Genomic DNA, 15,545 nt, shown 5'->3' with positions numbered 1-15,545 from the left:
GAGATATGGGAGGGATCAGGCAGAATAATATGGTTTGGCTGTGTCCCTACCCAAATCTCATCTCGAATTGTAATCCCCATGTGTCAAGGGAGAGACCTTGTGAGAGGTGATTGGATCATGGGGGTGGTTTCCTCCATGCTGTTCTCATGATAGTGGGTGAAGTCTTATGAGATCTGATGATTTAAAAAGTGGTAGTTTCATCTGCAGTTGCTTGCTTTCTCCTGCTGCCTTGTGAATACATGCCTTGCCTTGCTTTCCCTTCACCTTACAACATGATTCCAAGTTTCCTGAGTCCTCCCCAATCATGCAGAACTGTGAGTCAATTAAACCTGTTTTCTTTATAAATTACCCAGTCTCAGGTAGCATCTTTACGGCAGTATGAGAAAAGACTAATACAACACCCACTCCCACTTTCATTTACTACTTTTCAGCAAAAACTATGTTATCTCTGCCTCTCCAAATCTTCAAAAAACTTTTTTGCCTTTCTATTATAGGGCCTGTGCACTTGTTTTTCTGCTGTTTCTTTTGCTTGGAATGCTTTTTTAACCAGTTCCACTTAGCTGACTTTCTTTTATAGTCATTACTAACTCAGCTCAAAAGTCATCTCCAAGAAGGCATTATCTAGCCTTCTCACTTAAAATGACTCACAGCCACCCTATCCATTACCCTATTTTTCTTCTTTGCAACACACATCACTATGTAAAATCCATGCATTTATCTGTGTTTCTAACCATAATTGGATGGTACATTTTACAAGGGCAACAGTGTTGTCTGTGCTGTTTACCCTGGATCCTCAGTCCCTGGCACATAATAAAAAGTCAATTAATAATGTTGGGTAAATTGATGCATGGAAGCAAATGTGAATCAACCATTAAATTCAACTATTTTCTTCAAATATGAAGATATCTGAAAAATATTCAGTGCATTCAAGAACTCAGGAAAAGCAGCAGTTATGAGTAGTACTTCTTTGGAACATGAAAGCAAGCAAGCAAACAAATAAATAAAAATGACAGTGAAAGGGAATCAAACAAAAGATAAATCCAACGAGGAACTCTAAAATGGAGAAGCCATAGTAAAATGGACTCGTGGTATATTTTAGATTAGTACAAAAAAAATTGTGGGAATGGTAGCTCACAGAGACTATAAATGCTACATGTCTTAGAATTGTAAAATTTAAAATATATCAAACTCAGAGTGTATTCTGATTATTAGGGAAAACGAGGAAGCTTAAATGAGGTACTTCCACATCTTTAAAATAGGTTAATCAACCAATTTTGTCTTGCTGAAACATATAGCTTTAAAATAGTCATCAACCTTTAAGTTTTTCACAAGAGTTTTTATTAGTTTTAAAAGAATCCTCTAAGATTAATTACCTTTTGTTGAAAAGAAAAATTATTTGAAGTTTAACAATTCCCTTACTAGCTTTCCTTTGGTTAATTTTGTTTTTAAATCAGTTTTTTTTTTAAATTGAAAGAGAATGTATCTTGTGATTCTGTTTTCCTTAAAATATATATTATATTTTATGTGATGTGTTATTTGCTATACATTATATCTAATATCTATCTGTATATATATAGAGAAAAATATTTCTTGGATATTTATCATATATATCTTTTTCATAAAATAATAAATCCAAAAAAATCTTAAGGTGGTCTCAGAAGGCCTACAGGATACACAAAGGTCCTTGGTCAGCTCCAGGCCACCCAGAGCTGTTTGTTGTCCACCCTGGGACTTCTTGGGGGTCTTGGCACACAAGGAAATGATGAGGGCAGAGAGCAGCTGCTGCAAAAGTGTATGAACCAGTCTACTCATCAACTCCAAGCCTACTTCCAGAAACACCTCTGCTCTTTGAACAGTTATGATAGAATCCCTTACTGGGCCAATTAAAAAAAAGAACTTTTTTTTTTTTTTGAAAATAATTAGGAGATAGTTGGAGATATTGGTGGTTTGGATTTTGTAGACAATCAGATGAAATCTCTCTCTCTCTCTCTCTCTTTTTTTTTTTTTTTTTTTTTGAGGAGTCTTGCTCTGTCACCCAGGCTGGATAGCAGTGATGCCATCTTGGCTGACTGCAACCCCTGTCTCCCAGGTTCAAGCAATTCTCCTGCCTCAACTTCTAGAGTAGCTGGGATTACAGGTGCGCACCACCACACCCAGCTAATTTTTGTATTTTTTAGTAGAGACGGGGTTCCACCATGTTGACCAGGCTGGTCTCCAACTCCTGACCTCAGGTGATCCACTCACCTCGGCGTCCCAAAATGCTGGCATTACAGGCACGAGCCACCACACAGGGCCCAAATACATCTTTTAAAAAACCAAATGCTTTTTACCTAAATAATTTTATAAGTATTTTTATTCTTTCTAACTGGTTTGACAATATTTTTAAAATATTACCTAATCATTTGGAAATATAAAAAAGTATTTATTGGCTGGGCATGGTGGCTCACACCCAGAGTAATCCTAGCAGTTTGGGAGGCTTAGTTGAGAGGATTGCTGGAATCCAGGAGTTCAAACCAGCCCTGGTAACATAGCAAGACACTACCTCTACCAAAAATAATAATAAATAAATTATCCAGATGTGGTGATGCATGCCTGTAGTCCCAGCTACTCAGGAGGCTGAAGTGTGAGGATCTCTCGAACCCAGGAATTTGAGGCTGCAGTGAACTATGATCATGCTACTATGCTCCAACTACAGCAACAGAGAGAGGCCCTGTTTCAAGAAATAAAATAAAATTTAAAAATGTTTATTCATATCCTTTGCCCAGTTTCTGGTGGGGTTGTTTTTTTCTTGTAAATTTGTTTAAGTTCTTTGTAGATTCTGAATATTAGCCCTTTGTGAGACAGATAGATTGCAAAAATTTTCTCCCATTCTGTAGGTTGCCTGTTCACTCTGATGATAGTTTCTTTTGCTGTGCAGAAGCTCTTTAGTTTAATTAGATCCAATTGTCTATTTTGACTTTTATTGCCATTGCTTTTGGTATTTTAGTCATAAAGTATTTCCCCATGCCTATGTCCTGAATGGTATTGCCTAAGTTTTCCTCTAGGGTTTTTATGGTTATAGGTCTTACATTTAAGTCTTTAACCCATCTTGAGCTAATTTTGGTATAAGGTGTAAGGAAGAGATCCACTTTCAGCTTTCTGCATATGGCTAACTAGTTTTCCCAGCACCATTTATTAAATAGGGAATCCTTTCCCCATTGCTTGTTTTTATCAGGTTTGTCAAATATCAGATGGTCGTAGATGTGTGATGTTATTTCTGAGGCCTCTGATCTTTCCATTGGTCCGTATATCTACTTTGGTACCAGTACCATGCTGTTTTGGTTACTGTAGCCTTGCAGTATAGTCTGAAGTCAGGTAGCGTGATGCCTCCAGCTTTGTTCTTTTTGCTTAGGATTGTCTTGGCTATGCGGGCTCTTTTGGTTCTATGAGAAATTTAAAGTTGTTTTTTCCAATTTTGTGAAGAAAGTCATTGGTAGTTTGATAGGGATAGCATTGAATCTATACTTTGGGCACTATGGCCATTTCACAATATTGATTCTTTCTACCCATTAGTATGGAATGTTTTTCCATTTGTTTGTGTCCTCTTCTTTTTCCTTGAGCAGTAGTTTGTAGTTCTCACATACACCATTAAATACTATGCAGCAATAAAAAAGGATTAGTTCATGTCCTTTGCAGGGACATGGATAAAACTGGAAACCATCATTCTCAGCAAAGTAACACAAGAACAGAAAACCAAACACCTCATGTTCTCACTCATAAGTGGGAGTTGAACAATGAGAACACATGGACACAGGGAGGGGAACATCACACACTGAGGCCTGTCGGAGGGCGGGAGGACTGGGGAGGGATAGCATTAGGAGAAATACCTAATGTAGATGACAGGTTGAGGGATGCAGCATCCATCATGGCATGTGTATACCTATGTAACAAACCTACATGTTCTGCACATGTACCCCATAACTTAAAGTATAATGATAAAAAAAGAATACTATGCAATATGGAATAATATGCAATATGAAATAGTAACATGATTGTAATAAATAATATTTTAATTGAAATTGTATTCCTTCAGAATAAAATATAATTGATTGACCTATCAATTATGCCCCCTTATGAGCTCTAGCAAAGAAGAGAATATATTATCTATTGAAAGAGAAGAAAACTGAAGTAGAAGGAAATACAGCTCATATTAGGTCTCTCTCTTTTGTATTGGCCTTTATTATAAAATACTTGAGAAAAAAATCTGTGCTATTAAATGTCTTTTTTACAATGATATCAAACACTATGGATTAAACAATATACCAGCTAAAAAAGAGAAATGTAGGAAGTTATAATGAGGGAGAGAAACAGAGAGAAATTACACTGTTTCTATTCTGCGTTCCATGAATAAGGGAACATTTTGTTCCTGATATGCATTTTAAAATCCCTCTGGCAATTGTTTTTTCACGGGCAATCTACCAATATTCAAATATTTTATGGTCTTCAGTACTCTCCAAAAGATTCCTTTAAACCACTATGTTCTTCAAAAGAGGTTAGCCCCTTCACAGTCCCCTGCTTAGCTCTGGATGCAGTTAAAACAAGATAAAGAGGAACAGAATTAGGATGACTGATCTGATACACCTATTAAAGCCAAAACAGATGGTCCCCTGCCTGCTTTGTAGCCCATGTTGTTCATCATCAGATTATTTTACTCTCATGTCTGAAATCTTTTTGTTTCTCATAAATTTTAGAATAAAGCCAAATCCCTTACCATAGTCCACAGGACTCTATACCATCCAGCTCCTGACTACTTCTACATCATCTCTTTCTTGCTTCTTGTTTCATTAGACCTCATATGCCTAGATTTCTTCCTCTCCCACACATTTCCAATCTTGACTCCACCTCTGGGTGTTTACGCTGGGTGTTCCTGCCTCCGGGTGTTCGCACTCTGCTTAGAGCAGTTTCTCTCATATTTTCACCAGCCTAACTGCTTTTCATATTTTAGGCTTTGGATTAGATAGACCTCCTCAAGGATACCTTTCCTATCATTACGTTTAAAGCACTGCCTCCTCCAGTCATTCTCTCCTCATATTCCACTCCTCACCTTTATTTTTGTGATAACTCTGAAAGCTATTTGAAATCTCATCATTTTTAATAACTGTCTACCTACTTTCTTTCTGCCTTCCCTCATTGGAATAGCAGCTCCATGAGAATAGAGACTGCCTATGTTGCTTATTTGGCATGTAGTATGTGCTCGACAAATAAATAAATGAATGAAAAATGAAAAAATCAAACAACCTCTCTCTCAGCCTCAAACTCAACATATTGTCTGAAAGTCTAAGGAGTAACCAATCACCTTGAGGTGTTTTGTGCATGTGTTTATATAAATACTAGGTTTCAAAAAATTTATAAAACATATCTAACCATAAAGATAAGATTTTTCTACCTATAGTTATTTATATTTAATGCCCTTTAATTTGCTATACAAATTATTCACTTTCTATAAATGTCTCTTGTTTATTCAAGGATTTAACTATACAGTACTCCATTTTATCTGCAATTTTGCTTTTCACAGTTTCAGTTACTGCAGTCAACCATACTCTGAAAATATTAAACAGAAAATTATAGAAATAAATATTCATAAGCTTTAATTGACTGCTGTTCTGAGTAGCATGATGAGATTTTGTGCATCCCACTCAGGACGTGAATCAGCCTTTTGTTAAGCACATCTGTGCTATAGACGTGTCCCACCTGTTAAGTGACTTAGTAGCCATCATGGTTACCAGATCAACAGTTGAGGTATCACAGTGCTTGTGTTCAAGAAACTTACTCATGGACTGAAAACACAAGAGTAGTGATACTGACAATTCAGATATGCCAAAGAGAAACTAGAAAGTATTTCCTTTAAGTGAAAAGATGAAATTTCTCAGTAAAGAAAGAAAAAAATATATGCTGAGATTGCAAAGATCTATGGTAATAACCAATCTTCTATCCACAAAATTATGAAAAAAAAAAAAGAAAGTTGTGCTAGTTTTGTTGTTGTACCTCAAACTGCAAGTTATAGGCACAGGGTGTGATAAGTGATTAGTTAAGATGGAAAAGGCATTGAATTTGTGGGTGGAAGACATGAACAGAAAATGTGTTCTGATTAATGGGAACGTATTGCATCAGAAAGCATTGAGGCTAAGCTGAATGAAGACTTTAGCAAAGAATTCACTACACTGAGTGACACCAAGCCATTTACTGCAAGTAAAGGATGAAGGATAGTTACACAAATTCAGGACTACAGAAGGTCAATAGTAGCCTGATGCTGCATCACAATGCTGCCATTTACCTCACTTCATCATGTAGGCATTGTATCATCTCACATCATCACAAGAAGAAGGGTGTGTGCAGCACAAGAAGATATTTTGAGAGAGAGAGAGACACCACATTCACATCACGTTTAGCACAGTATATTGTTCACATTTTCCTATTTTATTATTAGTTATTATTTTATTAGCGTTTTATGATTTACTGTGCCTAATTTATACATTAAACTTTATTTTAGGTATTTATTAATGGAATAAAACATAATACACGTAGGATTCAGCACTGTTCATGGTTTCAGGCATTCAGTGGGGGTCATCCTCCCCTAGAAAAGAGAGTACCATTGTATATTATATGTATCATTTCTACAATTATTTAATATGTCAATGACAGTAAGGAAATATTACACTCTATCAATCAAGGAGCATTAGAGATTAAGAAAGAATAAGATTAAAAGCAAAAGTTGAAATGAAGAGTACAAGAGAAAAGGGACATACACAGTAACATTTCTATTCTGTCTTACTATGCTTATACTTGCAGATAAATAAACATATATATATATGTGAATGTATAAACACACACACACGTCATACATATATATGTATATGTATGTATGTATACTGACCATGAAAATTGTATGAAAGCATTATCAAATGGCATAGAGTGATTTAAGAAAAAATTATATTAACATTTTTGGTAACAAGTCAGAGTGTTTTTTTGAGACAAGAGGTCTCGCTCTGTTACCCAGCCTGAAGTGCAGTGTTATGATCTCGGCTCACTGAAACCTGTGCCTCCAACTCTCAAGAGATTCTCATGCCTCAGCCTCACGAGTAGCTGGGACTATAGCAGTATGTGTCACCACATTTGGCTAATTTTTGTATTTTTAGTAGAGATAGGGTTTTGCCATGTTGGCCAGGCTGGTCTCGAACTCCTAGCCTCAAGTGATCCACCCACCTCAGCCTCCCAAAGTGCTAGGATTATAGGCATGAACCACCACAGCAGCCTAAATAATTTTAAATGACACTGAAAGTAGTTTTGTGGGAGAAAAAAAAATCAGCTTTTTCTCTTATATAAAAATATTATGTATATTAATTACAAAATTATTAAATATATTTTAATGCTATTTTAATATAGTACAATGGTAGTCCTCTATAATTATCAGTATTTCAAATTTAAAATGGAAGCAATAAACATTTATTTTGCCTCTGTTACCATCAACATAGCATAAGATTATTTCATATTTTTCCCTCCACCCTCTAGTACCTGGAGGAACTCTTAATATTGAGACTGAATGAAGATAGTAAAAAACCAAACCCAAGGTCAAAGATAGTCTCTCTAGGAGTGAGTTAAGCCAGTTGTGACCATTTAGGTTTAGGTTTAGTTTATTGATGAGGGAGTTTAGGTTTAGTTTATTGTGGTTTTTTATCCTTTTTAAGAGCAAGAAAAATGTAATTTATAATTTATGATTCCATCTCTCTGTCAGTGCCTCCAATGATGTCTCCACCCAAGCCCATTCTGTGCAAAAATGAAGCTCACAGTAAAAATACTGGCACTGGATCCTTGCCCTTACTCAGAACTTGCTCTCATCTGTGGCTCTTTATTTCTATTCAGTGGCTTCCATCTGGGTTTTGCCTCTCTATCTTGTCAGATTACCATGTGAGAGGAGCTATTCACCTGGCTTTTCACTCCCATATTGTTTCTAGACACATCTTTGGATCAAGATTGTCTCCCTGCCCTGTGGTCTCAGGCCAGGTTTGGCTGACAGGCCCAGCAAAAGTTTCCAGCTAATCAGGGAGAGAAAAGCAAGTCATATTTAAACCCTAAGGTGATGAAATCAGAAAATTTTAAACTGAGCAATCATTGCTGTTACTTGGAGAAACAGTAGTATTTAGCCCAATTTGTCCTTCTGATCATCGTAGGTTAAATTAGGTAGAGTCAATAAAATGGAGAAGGTGAAATTTCAGCTAAACTTTAAGGAAGGGTAGAATGAAGTCAAGCATAAAAGACAAATAATGCATGTCAGATGGCAGTAAATAATTCGGCCAAGGCACAGCATGGGCAAAATACATACAACAGACAATCTTGGGAAAACAGCCTCTTTCAAGTTTGCAAAACTAGGGTTGACCAATTGATGAGACATTTTGAATGCTGCCTTTTTCATACTCTTGTACATCGTATTTTGCTTTTTCCAAATGGTTGTCTGAAGACCACCTGTATTATACTCACCATATAAACCTACTATATATAAGTATCTCTGACGGTGAAGGCAGGGGATCTGTCTTTATCAAGTTCACCAGTTCATTTGTGTTTAAGAAAAAATACCATCAAGTTATCAGTTATAAACATTTTTTCTTAGCAATCAACCATCATATGTTGAAACTTAGTATGTAAAACAAAAGCCCTATTTGTATGGGGTGTGTGTGTGTGTGTGCGCGCACGCGTAGGGAGCTCTTGGTGCCCCAGAAGCTCTCTGTTATTTTTTTTAATTGCTGTAATTAATTGGGAAATCACAAAGGAGCCTTTGGATGACAGTGAGGTGTTTAGAAGCCTCACCAATCGTGAGTTTGTGAAACAGATTTGAAGACAAAGAGACTCAAGGTGAAAGAAAAGAAAAGAAAAGAGAAAAGAGAAGAGAAGAGAAAAAGGAAAAGGAAAAGGAAGGAAGAAGAGCAGCTAGAGGCTACCGTAACAGATATTAATTTGCCACTTCAAAGTCCAATGTGTAGGAAATGCCAAGTAAGTTTAATTTCTTTGACTCAGTTAAATCTCACTTTAAGGCCCCCAGAGTATCTAACTCAATACTAAATTTAGTCTCAATCATCTTTGTTGGATATCTTTTCCAAATCTATTCCATATATGTAGGAAGGTCCTGGAATCTAAAGCAGAGTAATCATTACAGGAAAATCTCTCTGGTTTTGGTCCATCCATATCACTGCCAATAAGCTCATTAGACAAGTATACCCCATGGCTTAAAGTCCAGTGGCTCTGGATGTCAGTACAATGTCTGGATAAGGACTTCTGAAAATTCTCTCCTCCATAAAAGCAGTGAGAAAACTGGCAAAAAGTGGCCAAAATTGACTACTTCAGAACTCTGGAAATTAACCAAAAGTTTGCAGCAACCCAGGGGGTTTTTAGAAAGGAAAGAGAGAGAGACAGAAGGAAGACAGAGAAGGAAGGAAGGAAGGAAGGAAGGAAGGAAGGAAGGAAGGAAGGAAGGAAGGAAGGAAGGAAGGAAGGAAGGAAGGAAGGAAAGAAAGGAGAAGAAAGGGGGGAAGGAACTAAGGAGGGAGGGAGGAAGGAAGGAAGGAAGGAAGACAGGAAGGAAGGAAAAGAAAGAAGAAAGGGGGAAGAAGGAAGAAGGGAGGGAGGAAAGAAGGAAAGAGGGAGAGAGAGAGAAGGAAGACAGAGAGGGAAAGGGAGGGAGGGAGGAAGGAAGGAACGAACGAACGAACAAAGGAAGGAAGGAAGGAAGGAAGGAAAAGAGGGAAGGAGGGAAAGAAATAAGAAAGGAGGGGGGAAAGAAGGAAGGAGGGATGGAGGGAGGAAAGAAGGAAAGAATAAGCTCTATCTCAGTAAGAACAGCAAGCTTTGTGTCATTTTAACCTGCCCAAGTCCCATCCTTATTCTTCAGCTTCATAGTAGCCTTGTAAAACAACAACCCATACTCTGTAAGAAACAGGAGCCTGTAAGTCACCTGAAGGAGACCAGAGCTCTTTCAAAATCTCAAATAACCTCAAATTCCCAAAGAATTGTCATTATTTAACTTATCTGGTCATTCACTAGAACATCTTACTTGCAAGGCTATCTGCATTTGACCTGACTCAGAGTTCAGCCAGTATGAAAATCCTTCCCTTTCTCCCTTCCTGCTCAAAAGCCTTTCCCTGTAGTGGTGTTATCAAAATCAATTATAGGCAACTATTTACTTTGTGGTTACCTTTGTGGACAGGCACTGGGGGAAATCTTAGACTAACCAAACTGTTTTAAAAAGAAAAGCAGAGGAATGAGATGGCCATAGGAGAGATCTGAAATGCTTTGATGTATTCCTGAAAATCTAGTCTAGGCCACATGAGTGTAGGGATATGCTCATGACCAGTGCTACGTGCATTTTTAGGAAATACCTGAGAATGCTCTAAGCTCTGACTTCAGACTGACATTGAGGCTCTATGCAATCAGGAAGTGAAGGATAAGGTTGAGTTGTCAGCTGCCTGGCTGAGTGTTGAAGTGTACTCAAAATGCATACAGAGCCCCATTTCAAAGACTGAGAGACTTTTTGGTTCAAGTTATTTAAGGACATCTAAATAACTAATGGATAAATATAGAAGACAGTATACATGTATTTTTGTTTGCAATTCATTATTTTTCTATATTATTTTTTAAAAACAGCATAATGAAATAATTCTAGATCTAAGTTAGCAGGCACACAATGTATAAAGATGCAATTTGTGACAATAACAGCATAAAGGATGTGGGGGACTGAGCTATCTAAGAGCAGTTTTGTATACTATTGAAATCAGTTAATATTAAACCAAACTGCATTTGCATAAATTAAGATATTAATTGTAATCCTTAAGACAACCACTAAGAAAATAACTAAAAATATATATAGTACAAAAAACAAGAGAATTAAAATGGTACAATAACAAATATATATTGAAGACAAAATACAGCAGTAATGGAGAAAGAGAAGAACCAAAACACATTGAGACATATGGAAAGCAAATAGCAAAAAGGCAACACCATTCAGGAAGTAGGAATGGACAAAGATTTCATGATAAAGATGCCAAAAGCAATTGCAACAAAAGCCAGAATTGGCAAATGGGATCTAATTAAACTAGAGCTTCTACACAGCAAAGGAAACTATCAACAGATTAAACAGACAACCTACAGAATGGGAGAAAATTGTTGCAAACTATGCATCCGACAAAGGTCTAATATCCAGCATCTATAAGAAACTTAAACAAATTTACAAGAAAAAAAACAAACAACTCCATTAAAAAGAAGGAAAAGGACATGTACAGAAACTTTTCAAAAGAAGACATACATGTAGCCAACAATAATATTAAAACAAGCCCAACATCACTGATTATTAGTGAAATGCAAATCAAAACCACAATGTGATATCACACAACAGTCAGAATGGCTATTATTAAAAGGTGAAAAAACAAAAGATGCTGGCAAGGTTGTGGAGAAAAAGAAATGTTTATACATTGTTGGTGCAAGTGTAAATTAGTTCAACCATTGTGGAAGACAGTGTGGCAATTCCTCAAAGACCTAAAAATAGAAATACCATTCAATCCAGCAATCCCGTTACTGAGTATATACCCAAAGTAATATAAATCTTTCTATTACAAAGACGCATGCATGCATATGTTCATTGCAGCACTATTCACAATAGCAAAGACGTGGAACCGACCTAAGTTTCCATTGATAATAGACTGGATAAAACAATGTGGTACATATACACCATGAAATACCATGCAGCCATAAAAAGAACAACATCGTGTTGTCTGCAGGAACATAGATGGAACTGGAGGCCATTATCCTTAGCAAACTAACGCAGGAAGTGAAAACCAATACTACATATTCTCACTTATAAGTGGGAACTAAATGAGAACACATGGACACAGCGGGGAACCACACATACTGGGGCATATCAGAAGGTGAAGGGTGGAAAGAGGGAGAGAATCAGGAAAAATAACTAGTGAGTACTATTCTCAATACCTTGGTAATGAAATAACCTGTACAACAAACCCCCATGACACAAGTTTACCTACATAAACACCTGTACATGTACCTTGAACTTAAAATAAAAGTTAAAAAAAGAGAAATAAAAATTAAAGAAAATGTCAAAACAAGTTAAAAGAAATTGAGGACATATCAGAGCAATAAAGAAAATAGGATTGGCATAAACCAGAATTAGAAAAACTCATAAATGAGAATAAAGGAGACAAAGATCTGCAGAGGAAGATAATAAAAGAATTCAAAAATTACTTCACAATTGAAGAACAAATTGAAAATAACACTAAAGCAAATAAAAATAACAAAGTGACAAAGAGAAAGAGATATGGAAATAACATGATTGAAAAATAAATAATGAAAGTGATTAAAAGAATTTGAGAGAAAGTGCTAGATAGACAACTTGCAAAAAGACTCAATATATGCATAACAAAAGTCACCGAAGACGAAATCCAAAGCAATAGGACAGAATAAATACTAAACATTACAACCAAAGAAAATTATTTCTAAAATTTCAAAAAGGCTTGAAACTATATATTAGAAGATCATGTGAGTCGGACGTCAGCAAGATGGCCAACTAGAGACCTTTAGCACTCATCCTTGCCACCCCCCAAATAGAGACAACCAAAACAACCAAGAAACAAATACATGTTGAGAGAAATAAGTAAAGGAGAGCACCAGAGCACATCAAAGAATTAACAGAAACTGGTGATCACAGAAGCTCAGGATAGTTCTGATAGAGAACAGAAGGAAACACCTAGCCTCCATCACCCTATCCCTGAGCCAGAATCAGCCAGGAAGCAGGAGAAACTTCTGCTGGAGGGGAAATGGTCAATCAGAAGATCTCAGCAGTCCCCAACCCCTTGAACACCTACAATCTTCACCCTGCAGCCTCACAGGTACTAAATCCAGCTGAGAGAGGTGCCTGGAGTCCACACCTCTATGCTCTCCCTAGAGAAAGAATTAACACTGTATCCTGCCCCTGCAGCCCACATGGCTACTGCACTATATCATCTTGGAACTGAAACTGCTGCAAGAGTGTGTCTTGCTTCTAGTGCAAGTGGCACTAGAGTGGCACAACAGAGCTGTGAGCAGCTGTTACATTCTTCCTTGTGGGTCTAAGTGGCAACGGAGCCACTTCGCCTACTCAGCTTAGTCACAGCTGCACCACAGCCCACTCAAGCTGGAGTTAAAAGCCAGATACTGCCTTCTAAGGAAATGATGCCTTGGCAGAGCTGCCACATGTATCCATCCCAATGGCTGCTGCACCTTGCCCCTAGGGATCTGAGGTGAAGCTTCCGATGGCCTTTTAAGAAAACAATACCTTAACAAAGCCACTTTATCTGTCTCTCCGAGTCACACCTGTGCCCTGCACCCTTGGATAGAGCTAAAGCTGTGCACTCCTTCCTAGGGAAATAGTCCTTTGGTGGAGTTGCTGCATCTACCACTTCCAGTTGCTGCTGTGCCATGCGTATAGGAGCCAGAGCTGAAGCTGAACACTGCCTCCTGCAGAAATGGTGCTTTGGCAGAACTGCTCCAAAAACCCCTCCCAGTTGTATCTTTACCTGGCTCCATGGTTTTCCCTGACTCCTTCATGGGTGGGAACTGGAGTGCATAGGCACCAGCATAGGTGAGCTTCAATCACTTGAACCCACTGTGCTTAACCCTTCACAGGAGGGAACATGCTGGTGAGTAAGTGCAGGAGCTGGGGGTGAGCACTTTTGGGTGCTGGCAGGAACAAACTGCATTGACTCCACAGCAGCATCTAGCAGGGTGCTCCTGACTCCTAAAGCCCTAGAAGGAGTATTATAGTCGGTGACCTTTTAGCTTTGCCATCCACAGATGGCTTAAGTGTTCAGAGCTCAGTGGAGGGCTAATGTGACCTTTTGCACCTGCACCTGAGTTCTTGTCTAGTATCCAGGAGGAATGAGGTCACACAAACAAATTGGAGATAGTAAGTGTGGGGGATTTTATTGCTGATGAAAGTGACTGTCGGCTCAATGAAGGGGAGCTGAAAAGGGGATGAAGCAGGAAAATAATCTTCCCCCAGAGTCTAGCCATACCCGACCAGACTCCTGTCTGAAGCCATGCCAACAAGCCATCCTTCTGAAGTCAAGCTGCTTCTCTCCAACATCCATCTAAAGTCTCCATTGTCCAGCTGCTTCTCCTCTTCTCTCTTTACTGGTGGAGCCTGGGGATTTTATGGGCACAGGATTGGCAGGGGTGGGGTAGGGTTTGGCCATGGGTGGTTTTGGAAAAGGCAATATTTGAGCAAGAAAACAGGGAACCACTTTGGGCTGTGGTTCCAGGCTTGAGGCTGTGGTCCCTGCTAGGGACCCACCTCTTCTGCTCAGAATTCCCTTACCTCCTGTCCCTATCAATGGGACTCAAAGTAAAGCTACATACAGCCTTTTAGGGAAGAGGTATTTGGTAAAGCCATGCAATATACTCCTCCCAGTTCCTGCTGCACTCTTCCTGTGCTGTAGCTAAAGCTATCTTCCTGTGCTGTAGCTAAAACAACACCTGACATCCCAAGGAAGAGGTGTTCTGGCCTCCCAGAGCATCAACATCCTCCTGTGCATGAGCTGAAATGGTACTCTGATACTTGGGAAAACAGTACAGTAAAGGGCACTCTTGCTATCCAAAGGGACTGGAGGCTGCAGTTGATTGTAGATCATATCAAAACCAACAGGAAGAGAGATTTCTTTGGCTCAGTTCCTCATTGTGGAGAAAATGAGAACAATGGAGGACCTCAAAAGCCCTCAACACCAAGAAACTTAACAACTGATAATGGCACCACCACTGCTTTTACAAACTCCCATAGCCTAGGTCACTGAGGCATCCACACTATTCACCGATGTTGACAGCAGCAGAGGAAGTCTCATGGGTGTTATATCACCGTACCTACTTGGAACCAAAGTCACCAGATGAATTTTCATAAAATGAATGAAAAATAATAATCTTAAGGAAACTCAGGGAGATGCAAGAGAATACAGACAAGCATTTCAACAAAAACAGAAAAACAATTCATGAAGGGCATGAGAAATTTAATAAATAGATGGATATTGTACAAAAGAACCCATAGCTAAAGCATTCAATCAATGAAATAAAGAATTTAATAGCTTCAACAGCAGGTTTGATCAAGCAGAAGAAAAAAAGCCTCTGAATTTGAATATAAGTCATTTGAAATTGTAAAATCAGAGAAAAATAAATAAGAATGAAAAAGAGTAAAGAAAGCCCACAGGACTTATGGGACAATATTAAGTGCACAAATTTTTGCATTATGGGATTACCAGAAGAGACTAGGAGAAGAGAATAAAAAAAGCACCAAAAATCTATTGACTAAAATAATAGCTGAAAACCTTCCAAGTCTGGGGAGAGGTATGAACATCCAGATCCAGGAAGCTCAGAGTCCCAAATACATTAAATTCAAAATGTATCCTCCAAGGAGCATTATAGACAAATTGTCAAAACACAAAGATAGAAAGAGAATTCTAAAAACAGCAGGCAAAAGCAACAAG

At 38.1% G+C, this 15,545-nt stretch overlaps 1 long non-coding RNA gene across 2 annotated transcripts in view; it reads right to left on the bottom strand.

The window, feature by feature from the left end:
• Positions 1-4,040: 4,040 nt before the first annotated feature.
• The window catches only part of LOC103883795, a 100,867-nt gene continuing 89,362 nt past the window's right edge, over positions 4,041-15,545 (bottom strand). For both annotated transcript variants that reach the window (XR_001901905.3, XR_001901903.3), the window contains exon 5: positions 4,041-6,613. This is a non-coding gene — a long non-coding RNA (uncharacterized LOC103883795). The remainder of the gene's footprint in view (positions 6,614-15,545) is intronic.

The sequence above is a fragment of the Papio anubis genome, chromosome 6 (genome assembly GCF_008728515.1).
Source record: "Papio anubis isolate 15944 chromosome 6, Panubis1.0, whole genome shotgun sequence".
NCBI lineage: Eukaryota > Metazoa > Chordata > Mammalia > Primates > Cercopithecidae > Papio > Papio anubis.
This window is presented reverse-complemented; position numbering and strand designations above follow the sequence as displayed.